General features: G+C 41.3%; 1 protein-coding gene across 2 annotated transcripts in view; it reads right to left on the bottom strand.

Annotated features, from left to right (window-relative positions):
• THSD4 (thrombospondin type 1 domain containing 4) overlaps positions 1-13,620 on the bottom strand; it is a 572,998-nt gene that overhangs the window by 239,063 nt on the left and 320,315 nt on the right. The window lies entirely within an intron of this gene.

The raw sequence follows: 13,620 nt of genomic DNA, 5'->3' as shown, positions 1-13,620 counted from the left end.
CATAGTGGCTGTATCAATTTACATTCCCACCAACAGTGCAAGAGGGTTCCCTTTTCTCCACACCCTCTCCAGCATTTATTGTTTGTAGATTTTTTGATGATGGCCATTCTGACCGGTGTGAGGTGATACCTCATTGTAGTTTTGATTTGCATTTCTCTAATGATTAGTGATGTTGAGCATCCTTTCATGTGTTTGTTGGCCATCTGTATATCTTCTTTGGAGAAATGTCTATTTAGGTCTTCTGCCCATTTTTGGATTGGGTTGTTTGTTTTTTCGATATTGAGATGCATAAGCTGCTTGTATATTTTGGAGATTAATCCTTTGTTAGCTGCTTCGTTTGCAAATATTTTCTCCCACTCTTGAGGGTTGTCTTTTCATCTTGTTTATGGTGTCCTTTGCTGTGCAAAGCTTTTAAGTTTCATTAGGTCCCATTTGTTTATTTTTGTTTTTATTTCCATTTCTCTAGGAGGTGGGTCAAAAAAGGATCTTGCTGTGATTTATGTCATAGAATGTTCTGCCTATGTTTTCCTCTAAGAGTTTTATAGTGTGTAGCCTTACCTTTAGTTCTTTAATACATTTTGAGTTTATTTTTGTGTATGGTGTTAGGGAGTGGTCTAATTTCATTCTTTTACATGTAGCTGTCCAGTTTTCCCAGCACCACTTATTGAGCAGGCTGTCTTTTCTCCATTGTTTTTCTTGCCTCCTTTATCAAAGATAAGGTGACCATATGTATGTGGGTTTATCTCTGGGCTTCTATAAGAAACAAAATTGAGTTATTTGTCGTGAGCTGGTTGTATCATCTTTAATTTCTTTCATCAGTGTCAAGTCAGAAAGAGAAAAGCAAATGCCATATGCTAACACATATATATGGAATATAAAAAAATATGGTTCTGATGAACCTAGGGGCAGGACAGGAATAAAGACGCAGACGTAGAGAATAGACTTGAGGACACGGGGAGGGGTAAAGATAAGGTGGGACGAAGTGAGAGAGTAGCCTTGACATATATAGACTACCAAGTGTAAAATAGATAGCTAGTGGGATGTAGTTGCATAGCACAGGGAGATCAGCTTGGTGCTTTGTGACCACCTAGAGAGGTGGGATAGGGAGGGTGGGAGAGAGGCACAAGAGGAAGGGGATATGGGGATATATGTATACATATAGCTGATTCACTTTGTTATACAGCAGAAGCTAATACAACATTGTAAAGCAATTATACGCCAATAAAGATGTTAAAAAAAAGGCCACATATTATATGATTCCATTCCCAAGGAATGGAAATCCATAGAGAAAATAGATTTGTGGTTGCTTAGGGCTGGGAGATGGGTAGGTGGGGAGGATAAGGAGATTACAGCTAAGGGTATAGAAGGTTTTTTTTGAGGTGATGAAAAATTTTTTTAAATTGACTGTGGTTATACAGATCTGTGAATACACTAAAAAGCAATGAATTGTATACTTGAATTGGGTGGATTGTATGGTATATGAATTACATCTCAATAAGACTATTTTTTAAAAGTCTACTAAAAAATAAATTTTCATTAAAAAAATACAGTAGGTCAGCAAAGGCTGCAAACTGTAGAGAACCAAATACAAATGTTACTCAAGGTTATTCCTTCCTCACTATCCTTAGCTTCATCTCCTCTTCCAGGACACCACCTGGACCTCATTTCATGGATCACAGATGCAGATCTTTATTAAGGAATACTGACCAATACTACGCTTTTGGCTATCTTGTTTCCTGTGGTATGTTGATCAGAGTTTTTGGTCTAGAAAACACTTCAGAGGCCAGGATAAGTGGTCCATGAAAAAGCCTAGGTCTGTGATATGTGTCTGTTTTGGGTTATTCATGTAGAGTGTGTGTCATCCTGCCGGAAGAGCAACAACCAGGTCATGGCATCTGCTGATCCTCTGAAAAAGCTGCCAGGACTTTGCCAGACTGTGCTCTGAAAAACAGCCAAGGCACACATTAACACCCACTTTCCAGCAATGGGAACAATTCCTGAAAAAGCCACTTCCGCAAAACCCAAGGCAACCCGGAATAATCCGGGAGCCAAGACACAATTTATTACTTCACAAAGAACATAGAATTCTGATCCAGCAGCAAACTAGCTGCTGGGCTTTTTCCTTTCCCACACTAGCTGCATTTTAAAGGCCTGACACTCTCAATTTACAAGCCTAGCCTTAGAGAGGAATGCTTTAAATAGGCAAAGATTTACAGAATGTCATAACTGAAGGCAAAGTAAAGATGGGATCCTCTTCAACCCTGTATCTTAGAGATGGGGCCACTGAGGCCCAGGCAGAGTAAGCAAGTGACGTGCCAGATGTAACACACAGCCACAGATGATGATACAGCCAGCCCTGAAACCAAGGTACTCTGACTCCAGGATCACTTCTCCTTCTAACTCTCCCAATTTTTCTACTACATTGAAATACCAATCATATTCTCAAATTAACATTTTAAAAGAAATATTTTTCATTTCAAGCTAGAGGAATCCAAAAGAGGATTCAGGCATTGCTTGGGAGATGGAGCTAGACAACATCAAAGGTTAATTTCTAACCCATGAAGAGGTGGTACCTAAGGTGGGGACCAAAGTTACAGTCCATGCATTAGGGTGACACAGGGTGAGTCATTCATTCATTGCTGGTGAATTCTAAGAAGAAAAAATGGGGACATCCCTGGTGGCATAGTGGTTAAGAATCCACCTGCCAATGCAGGGGACATAGGTTCGATCCCTGGTCCGGGAAGATCCCACATGCTGCGTAGCAACTAAGCCCGTGTGCTACAACTACTGAGCCTGCGCTCTAGAGCCCGCAAGCCACAACTACTAAGCCCACGTGCTGCAACTACTGAAGCCTGCGTGCCTCGAGCCTGTGCTCCACAACAAGAGAAGCCACTGCAGTCAGAAGCCCGCCCACTGCAACAAAGAGTAGCCCCCGCTCGCCGCAACTAGAGAAAGCCCGCGTGCAGTGAAGACCCAACGCAGCCAAAAAAATAAAAGTAAAAAAGGACAATATGAATTAAATGTCTTAAAGATGTCCAAACCTCAATTTTGACCCAGAATTTCCACTTCTAGGAACTTTCCCTGAAGAAATAACTAAGAAAATGAGCAAACGTCACTTAACAAGATTTTCTCTTGCAGGAGGTTAGTAGGTAGTAGCAAAAAACTGGAAACAACTTGAATATGTAACAGCAAGCCTTGGTTAAACAAATTTGGATATAGCCATCCATGGAATGTTATGTATTCAATAGAAAGGATATCTATTTATATCCTCTAACAGAGAGAAATGTTCATGATATGCTGTTTAAAAAGCACATTGTAAAACAGCACATTTAGTATGATCCTGTTTTTGTTAAGCTGAAGTATTTTTATTTATGAGCAAACAATAAAAAAAATCTGAGACTATCATTGGACAATAGGCCCTAGAAGTTTTAATTTTGTCTATTTTTCTATTTTTTGCAATGGAAATGTATTGATTAATTCATGAAGAGTTTTAGAAAGGTCTTAAAAATGAAACACATTTATTATTTACTACTGAAGGTGGATACCAGCAAAAGAATAACCTTAATACTTTCTCTACTGGCAGGTTCCATGAATCAGACAGTGATGCTTATCTCTGCGCCAATGTCTTTCAAGCCCTCCTAATTACTCTTGCAGGTGGCCAGATGGAATTGGCTCTTTCCATCACAGGCACCATTATGAGCTTTATGCCTAAGACAGAAATGTGACCTCTGTGACTACTGTTCTTCCTTCCCCTGGTACAAGGGAGCCTCCCTTCTGCTCTTCCTTCCTTCTAGGCTGAGAGAATGATGTAGCCAAAGGGGCCCTCACTCTGACATCAGTTAGCCTGAGTTCAAGTATCGACTCTGCCATTTATTTGCTGCCCCACTTTAAGCAAGTATCCTCTCTCTGAACCCGACTTTCCTCTTCTGTAAAGGTACAATTTACACATTACAAAATGCACGTCTCTTAGATGTACAGTTCACTGAGTTTTGACAAACATTTACAAATATTACAGATATTTACACTCATGTATCCACCACTTTAATCAAAATATAGAACATTTCCATTACCCCTGAAAGTTCCTTCCTGCCCCGTCTCTAAACTGAAGCATCTACTTTCCGATTTCCATTACCACAGCCTAGTCCCACATGTCCTAGAACCACATAGAATGGAATCTTGCAGATTGTGACTGGTTTCTTTTGATCAACGTAATGTTTCTGAAATACATCCATGTGGTTGTGAGCATGAGTAGTTTGTTTCTTTTTGTTGTTGAACATATCCATTGCATGAATATACCTCAATTTGTTTATCCATTCACTTATTGATGGATGTTTGGGTTGTTTCCAGTTTGGGGCTGTTATGAATAGAGGTGATATTAACACTCCTATTCAAGTCCTATGTGTGTGTGTGTGTGTGTGTGTATGTGTGTGTGTGTACACACATTTTGACTTCTCTTTAGTAAATACCTAGGCATGGAATTGCTGGATCAGTTCTCCCAAGTGGTTGTGCCCCTCAGCAACGGATGAAGATTCGTCTTTCATCCTCACCAATATGAGGTATTGCCAGTGAAGTGGTATTCGTGGTAGTGTATGGGAGATTTAACTTGCATGTTCCTAACAACTAACAATGTTAAGCATCTTCACGTAATTATTGGCCATTCATGTATCATCTTTTGCTAAGTGTCAGTTTAAGCCTTTTGCCCATTTTAATAGGTTGTTAGTCTTATCAGGATTGAGTTCTTTATGTATTCTGGATACAAGTCCATTGTCATGTAAAATGGTTTTAAAAGTACGTTCCTACCTACCTCAGACATTCAAGGTAAAGCACAAATTAGGCAATGCTGTGACAGGCTATAATTAAGGATAGCCTTTTTTAATGGAAGTCACAATTCTTCTCTTTGTAAGGAACAGGATAACTGGAGCTAAAAGCGTTGCGAGGATGGTACATCCTCATGTACAGAGATGGCAGGAAGCTCTTAGCTCTGCCTCACCATCTTGGGAAGCCTCTGGCAGTGTTGGAAGGTATACTTTACCCCCGATCCTCTTGACTCTCTGTCTTCCTTCACACTGCTTCCCCACCAGCTTGTGTCACCATTATCATTCCCTAGACTCTGCTTACATTTTGGATCAATTTATTTGCTCTGATCTCTAATTGCCTTTCTTCTTCCTGAAAGACTGGATTTTGAGCTTCCTGCAACTAAGATTTATGTTTTTATTTTCTTGTGTGACTTGTTGCTCTTCCTGAATCCTGTCCTTAGCCCAGCTTCCTGCCTGCCCTCCTGGCTCTGACTTGTGGTCTTGCTTTTATTCCAAGGGTCAAAAGGTGCTTGTACTCTGACTTGTTTATGTGGCTTCAGGCCCTCGGCTCTGTCCCGGGTCCAGCTTACTTTATTCCCTGCATATCTGGGTGTGCCCATGGTCTGCTAGACTTGGTTCCTCATTCCTTACCCGAGAAATACTATTGCCAGGATGCTCTGTGTGGTACGAGGTGGATTCTGTTTCCCAGAATAAAATATTTGCATTCGCTTTAGCATTAAAAGTCTTCAACAACTGACTCCTTATCATCTTTCCCCATCCACTTTTTGTTGTTTTAAAAATAAATTTTCCAATATGAAAATGTACTTATATTTTTCCCTATTAAATTAAAAGATCAATAGAACATAATAAGCAGGGATCACAAGAGTTGACAATTCTTTGCTCTTTCAGTGACAGATTATTGCTAGCTAGAAGAAAGAATCCGGGTTCATGTGATTTTTTGACTCTTCTATAAGTTGGTTCATTCATTCATTCATTCATTATTCAGCACTTACAGATCACCTGCTAGATGTGAGTTGCTGTGCTTGTAGCTGAAAATATAAACAAGACCCATACACAAAACCCTACTCTGAGATGCTCCCTGAGTGGTGAGGAAAGCCAACAGGTAAAGAACTTTCCTTCTACAACATGGCAAGCGTTATAATGCAGGTACAAGGTGCTACAGAAGTTCAGGGGAGAAAGGGAATACTTATCCCTGGAGGCCATCAGGACTGACAGTGGTGGCGATATTTCACAGAAAAGGTAGTATTCAAGCAGTGCATTGAAGGATAAGTAGAAATATGACAGAAAGACAGGGAAGAGTATCAACAGAAACTTATTTCTCCAAACTTTTAACCTCTCAAGGTGCTAAAAAACTCAGTTATAGAAATTACATTAGCTAAAAAGAATGTTTTAAAAAGAGAGAGAGAAAGTGAAAGGAAAGAAATAAAGTATCAACGACTTAACCATAAAAAAAAGAAACGACACCTAGGTAAGTCATGCCCGGATGGCGAATCTCCCACTGAAGTACTATCTGAGTACATGGAAAGAAATCAAACAAGCAAGCAATAGATGGTCTTAGTCACAGAGTGCCCTGTACTGTGCCTTCCTAACTCTGGCTGGTTTGACTGTTTGACTAAGATCAGCCTGACCTCGTGAAAACAAAGACCAGGCCCGTTCTGCTCACTGTTTCTTTCCGAGAGCTGTGCCTGGCACATGGAAGCACTCAATATTGGGTAAAGAAATGGATGCATGACACCCTGAATGCAAGGCAGCAGAGGGCGGTGTGGCTTCTGCAGGCAGACCATTCACCCTGCCTGTCAAGGCCTTCCACACCTAGACTTCTATCATCTTCTATCTTTCCATTTCCAGTCTGTGTCAGCATTTTGATTCTTGCTCTGCATCATTTAAACCATGACAATTGGAAGGTCCTGCCTGTCAAGGCCTTCCACACCTAGACTTCTATCTTCTATCTTCTATCTTTCCATTTCCAGTCTGTGTCAGCATTTTGATTCTTGCTCTGCATCATTTAAACCATGACAATTGGAAGGTGATCTTAGAATATTCTGTGCCTGTTTGAGAAAGGACTTTTGGGGAAATTCTTTTGTAATAGGAAATTTTAAAAAACATTCCCCTAGGATTGGCTCAAGCCACTTTCACTTACAGCGACTGTTTTGAGGGGAAGAAGTCCTGCCTAGGCATCTGACCAAAAAAAAGTATAAATATATTCAACATCTAGCTGGGCATGAAACGGCTGAACACGATCACCCCTGGTTTCAGTCTGTAACTGTGCCACAGAAGTAACTTCTGTTATTTCCAAAGAAACGTCAATGGGACTTGCTCTTTTCCTGCAAACCTGCATTCCCAGGGCATACCTACCTGTGGCAAGGACCTACATGATTGCGAATGGATGGGGGCAAAGAGTTGCTGACTATCAGGAAATGCAAATAAAAATCCAATGAGATACCCTCACACACCTGCTAGGATGGCTATAATAAAGAAGACAGATAACAGCAAGTGTTGGCAAGGATGTAGAGAAACTGGAACACTCACACATTGCTGATGGGAATGTTAAATGGTGCACTTGTTTTAGAAAACAGTCCGACAGTTCCATGAAGGGCTAAACATAGAGTTACCATGTGAAACCAGCAAACTTCATTCATGGGTATATACCTAAGAGGAATGACAACATACATTCACACAAAAACCTACACCCGAATATTCATAGCATCCGTGTTCATAATGATCAAAAAGCAAAAACAACCCAAAGGCCATCAACTGGTGAATGGATAAACAAATCGGCACATCCACACAATGGAATCTTACTCAGCAACAAAAAGGGATGAAGTACTGACACATGCTACAACATGGATGAACTTTGGAAACATTATGCTAGGTGAAAGAAGCCAGACACAAAAGAGCATATATTGTATGCTATTTATAGGAAATGTCCAAAGTAGGAAAAATCTATAGAGATAGAAAGTAGATGGGTGGTTTCCAGGGGTTGGGGGGTGAGAGTTTGGGGAGAAATGGGCAGTGATTGCTAATGGGTACAGCCTTTCTATTTGGGGTAATGAAAATGTTATGAAATTGATAGGGGTGATGGTTACACAGCCTCGTGAATATAGGACAAACTACTGAACTGTACACTTTCAAAACATGAGTTATATGGTACGTGACTTATATCTCAATCAAGTTGTTAAATATTCAAAAAAGAGCAGGCAAGGTGGAATACAGAAGAGAGGCAGGGACAAAGTTCAACCACAAAGGGAGGGCCAGACTGTCCCAGGATGAGCCATTCTCCAGGTGAAGTGGGGTTCAAGGTAACATCTGAACCACTCCTGCATTTCAGTTCTACTTTTGTTGTATGTATGTGGGAGTATATGTACTATTAAGTTACCTCTTGAGAACCTATAAATTTGTGCTGTTTAATGTGGCAGTCACTAGCTACATGTGGCTATTTAAATTATTCAAAAAGAAACAAAATTGAAAATTCAGTTCCTCAGTTGCACCAGCCCCATTTCAAGTGTTCAGTAGCCACGTGTGGTCCATGGTAACCACACAGTGACGACAGATACAGAACATATCCATCATCTCCAAGCGTTCCTATCAGATAGCTCTGCTCTGGATGGCTCACCTGGCTCCCGGGGGGTCAATCATTTACCACCAATCCTTTCTGCTCTCTTTAAAGCCTAGAGTTAAAAGAACTCTTTCAAGTATTGTTGCAGGTAAGAATCCAGGCCAGGAAGAAAAGCAGAGGCCTGTGAAGGACAGAGCCCAGTGAGGCCTATTCCTATATGGGTGTGTCGTTTGTCTCATATGCAGTTGCTCTGCCCTGCACGGATACTGGATGCTTTCTATTTCTTAAAAAAAAAAAAAAAGAATGAAAGAAAGAAGGAAAAGAATTCCAATATCATTTTTATAATACTGCTGGAATAATAAACAATTGTTTAATGTTCTGTGCTGTGAGATTAAGCCCCTAGGGAAATAGGAGGGAAGATAAATCAATATTTACCAGTAGTCTTTATCCTATGTTAAATATTAGCTTAAACTTGAAAACCCATGGTTTTTGTTGCTGTCTCTCCTTAAGCCCACATTTCACTAGTCTCCTGTTCTTGGAGAGAAATAATCATTGCAGAAGCAGTGGGAAATATTTGAACCATGTCCATTATATACGTTTTACTGTCGTCTTTAATAGTTACGGTAAACGTAGGGGTCACAGGAAAACCTCAACAGACTGAAATGGCTCAACCTTTGTAACACAGCAACCCATAAATGTCAGTGGGGGTCAACCGGTATTGCTAATAAAGCTGTAAGGTGAGCAAAATTAAGAGTAATTTGCTGGAATTTTGGATAAAACCTTGTGAGCTGAGCTAGGGGTCCTGCATTTCACAGATCTGCATATACCCTCTAGAGACACTGGCAGTTGCTGTTGATCCTATGCAGACATAATCAGGGCGTCCACACCAAAGGAAGACCATGCTGGGCATGTGTTCAACTTGCAGCCACACCCCTGATTTCTTAGCCACTGGGAAAACAGCAAAACTCAGTCTCCAGAGAAGCCAGAAGAAAGTCTCAGTAGGAAATGTGGAGCCAAAAAACAAGTCATTATATAACATCGGTTAGATGGTCCAAAGAGCAGATTTCCTATTGCATATGAAAGCATCGCCCTCCCTGGGGTCTCCAATAAAGATCCTTTATAAACACTAACTGAATAAAATTTCCGACACCTTCTCCATGGGGGGATGTACATTAAATACCAAACTTTTCTTACCAATGCTTCAGCTAAGCTTTGAGAGGTGAATAACTTGCCTTAAATCATGGCACGCCAGGAGGAGTCCAGGTGCGTTGGCATTTGAACCTGCTATGGAAAACCTCATTATAATTGTACGGAATATGACAAGGAACACAGTCATTATCCAAAGAATTTTGGAAGTTAAGCAGTTATTTAATCAAAGTCACTTAAATGATTTATGGTTGGAAGGATCAAAGAATTAAGGTTACAAAATTAAGCAAGAGCCAAAATGAAAGCAGTGAAGGGGGGAATGTTTGGTTTTCCCACGTTTTAACTCTTTTGTGAAAATGAACCCTACAAATGCTTAAATATTTGCAATGGAAGTAAATCTTTTTTCTTTTTCCGGGGAGGAAGAAAAAATGACAATAAAATTTATGTTACTCAACTCAATGAGAAGACTCACGTCTTCAAAAAGTCTCTTAATCCTCCCACCTTTATGCCCAACTTTAGCTAAGAAGGGAAGAGAACCTATTCTTCTTCTTTAAATCCTTTTAAGCCAAAAGCTGAGAGAAAGAGGCTGGTGTCTCCAACCCTTGCCTTGGACCAATACCAAATGTCCACGAAAACACCCATTGAGACCGACCTGGACACCAGGTCCATAAACAGCCCATAACCAGAACAACTCTCTTTCCCTTTCCTCGTTGTTTCCCTGCTTCCCATGGTCTGGCATCTTATCCATCTGATTGGCTCCACTGGAAACAGAAGCCCTGTTTTTTATGTCTCCTAATCCCCATTCACACTGCTCTCCCCACGATCCTGATAACAAAACACAGCTCAGTCACACCACCAAGCACAATCACACTCAGCCTCCGGGATCAGAGCCTGGCCTGTGAGAAACACCAATGTTTGTTAAGTTTAAATAAAAATAAAAATGTCTACTTCTATGATGGCCACCTGCAGTAAATGGTGAGTACTCTGATCATCCATTCACAATGCCAAAGGCTCTGTTTGCTGTCTCTATGCGTAAGGATTATCCACAGGCTACGGGTGAGTTGAGTCCCACAGAGAGGCCATAGTCCAAAACTGGAAATGAGGCTGGGCTGCGAAGGAACTGTTTTATGGGACTCTCATGTCTATTCGTAATCCAGGTAGCATTACCCACATCTTCCCGCTGTTGCTCCCATATCTCACTCGGGTTTCTACTCAAATATCATCTCCGTGCAAAGACCTCCCCTGACCACATAATCTAAAAGAGCCCCAGCCACACTATGTCTCTCTAGCCTCTTCTTCCCATTTAACGTTTTTCAGAGCCGTTATCATCACTGACATTGTAGATTTGTGTATCTGTTCATTATCAGTCTTCCCTCTAGAATAGCAGTCCCCAACCTTTTTGGCGCCAGGGACTGGCTTCGTGGAAGACAATTGTTCCATGGACTTGGGGGTGGTGTGGAGGGGATGGTTTCGGGATGATTCAAACACATTACATTTATTGTGCACTTTATTTCTACTGTTATTACATTGTAATATGTAATGAAATAATTATACAACTCACCATAATGCAGAATCAGTGGGAGTCCTGAGCTTGTTTTCACTTGCCACTCACTGATAGGGTTTTAATATGAGTCTGCAAGCGATTGACTTATTATGGTCTCTCTGCAGTCAAACCTCTCTGCTCATGATAATCTGTATTTGCAGCCGCTCCCCAGCACTAGCATCACCGTCTCAGCTCCACCTCAGATCATCAGGCATTAGATTCTCATAAGGAGCACGCGACCTAGATCCCTCGCATGTGCAGTTCACAGTAGGGTTCGTGCTCCTGTGAGAATCTAATGCCACCGCTGATCTGACAGGAGGCAGAGCTCAGGCAGTAATGCGAGCGATGGGGAGCGGCTGTAAATACAGATGAAGCTTCGCTCGCTCACCTGCCACTCACCTTCTGCTGTGTGGCCCGGTTCCTAACAGGCCACAGACTGCTACCGGTCTGTGGTCTGGGGGTTGGGGACCCCTGCTCTAGAACATAAGCTCCATGAGGGCAGGAACGTCTGTCTTGTTCACTGCTGTATCACCAGTGCACTTATGGAACACATGAATGGATGAACAATTAACTGTCATTCATTGAGAAGGCATTTACCAAGCATCTAATCACAATATCTACCAATTACTGAGTGTTTCCTAGATACCAGACACTGCAGAGAGTACTTTTAGCAAGCTCACGGGGTGTTCTAGCAACATAAGGATTTTCTGTCAATAGGCGATATTCTGTTTTTAATCAATAAAAAGTCTCCTGCAGCAAACCCTAATATAAACTATGGACTTTGGGTGATAATGACATGTCATTGTAGGTTCATCAGTTGTGACAAATGTACTACTTTGGTAGGGGATGTTGTTAAAGGGGGAGGCCATGCATGTGTAGGGGCAGGGGGGTGTGAGAAATCTCTGTTCCTTCCTCTCAATGTTTCTGGGAGCCTAAATCTGCTTTAAAAAAAAATAAGTCTTAAAAACGGGTCTCTTGGGGCTTCCCTGGTGGCGCAGTGGTTGAGAATCCACCTGCCAATGCAGGGGACATGGGTTTGAGCCCTGGTCCGGGAAGATCCCACATGCCGCAGAGCAACTAAGCCCGGGCGCCACAACTACTGAGCTTGCGTGCCACAACTACTGAAGCCCGTGCACCTAGAGCCCATGCTCTGCAACAAGAGAAGCCACTGCAATGAGAAGCCCATGCACTGTAACAAAGAGTAGCCCCCACTTGCCACAACTAGAGAAAAGCATGTGAGCAGCAACTAAGACCCAATGCAGCCATAAATTAATTAATTAATTTAAAAAAACCCCAAAACCCCAAAAAACAGGTCTCTTGTCCCAGCATAGCAGTGACACATGTCACTAGGGTTACTCATTACCTTTTTTTCACTCCAGTATGGAAAGCTTATAACTTCTGCCAACATGGGTATTAGAATGATTCCTACTGTGTTTATTTCATTTGCAGGAATATCCATAATATTTATGAACTGGAGCCTGCTGGATAAAATATTCTTTTTAAAACCAATAAAACACCACAACAACCAGATTTAAATGCTTTCATTTAATCTAAATAAACCAGTGGTGTAGCTTGGTAGACGAACCCTCCAAAGAGGTAACATTTGGTAAGCTTTTCCACGGAAAGTCACTTCAGACTTAACATCTAAGTAGGATCAGCTATTTTTCTTAATGAAGAATCCATTTGAAGTTCTCGGTTAATTTCATACGAAATGGTTTCTACTGACTAGAGGATTCAGTATGGTGTCTGATATGGTGAAAGCAACCAATAAAATATATGGGGTTTGGAATCCGATAGACTCAGGTTTGATTTCTAGCTCTGCCATCATCAGCTGTGTAAAGTTAAGCAAGATGCCTTCCTTCTTGGAGTCTAAATGTCCTTGCTGCTCAACTGTCATCGTTTAACTAACATGTAATTATTGTTTTCTCTGAGGGTTGATTTGACCCCACTTATAAGTTAATGAGTTAATCTATTGCTGGCAGAAGATATGAGACCCCCTGTGTCAGAGACTAAAGACTTCATTACTCACAGCACAGCAAGCAGCATGGACATCAGTATTTAGATCAGCTACCTTTTTCCCCAAGTCCTTGAGGCCAATGCAGAGGGGTCCAGATAGATGTTGTACATGTAGTGGGTTTGCACTGCAGCTGAGGAACACTGAGCTTGGGGGAGGCACTGCTTTTACAGCGAGCAATAAGCAAGCCTCCTCTTCGTTCTGGAGGTAGATCTTAGCTCATTTCTCAGGGCTGCTTGCCGAAAACACAACTCTGAAAAATGGCTCGGGTAAAAAGCAGTCATGGCCTCATATTCTTGGTATACTCAGGAAGACATGTGAGAGCACGAGAGACCCATAGAGGACTGTGTCCCAAGAGTAACATGATTAGATTATGCTCCACAGTGCCTACAACATGGTAGCCAAAGATGCTACCATCTCTCTTAGAAAGCATTCTTTTGATATTTATTTATTTTTAACATCTTTATTGGACTATAATTGCTTTACAATGGTGTGTTAGTTTCTGCTGTATCACAAAGTGAATCAGTATATGTATACATATATC

This window comes from Physeter macrocephalus, chromosome 11 (assembly GCF_002837175.3).
Source record: "Physeter macrocephalus isolate SW-GA chromosome 11, ASM283717v5, whole genome shotgun sequence".
In the NCBI taxonomy this organism is placed as follows: domain Eukaryota; kingdom Metazoa; phylum Chordata; class Mammalia; order Artiodactyla; family Physeteridae; genus Physeter; species Physeter macrocephalus.
Note: the sequence above shows the minus strand (reverse complement) of the source record. Positions and strands in the feature narration are given on the sequence as shown.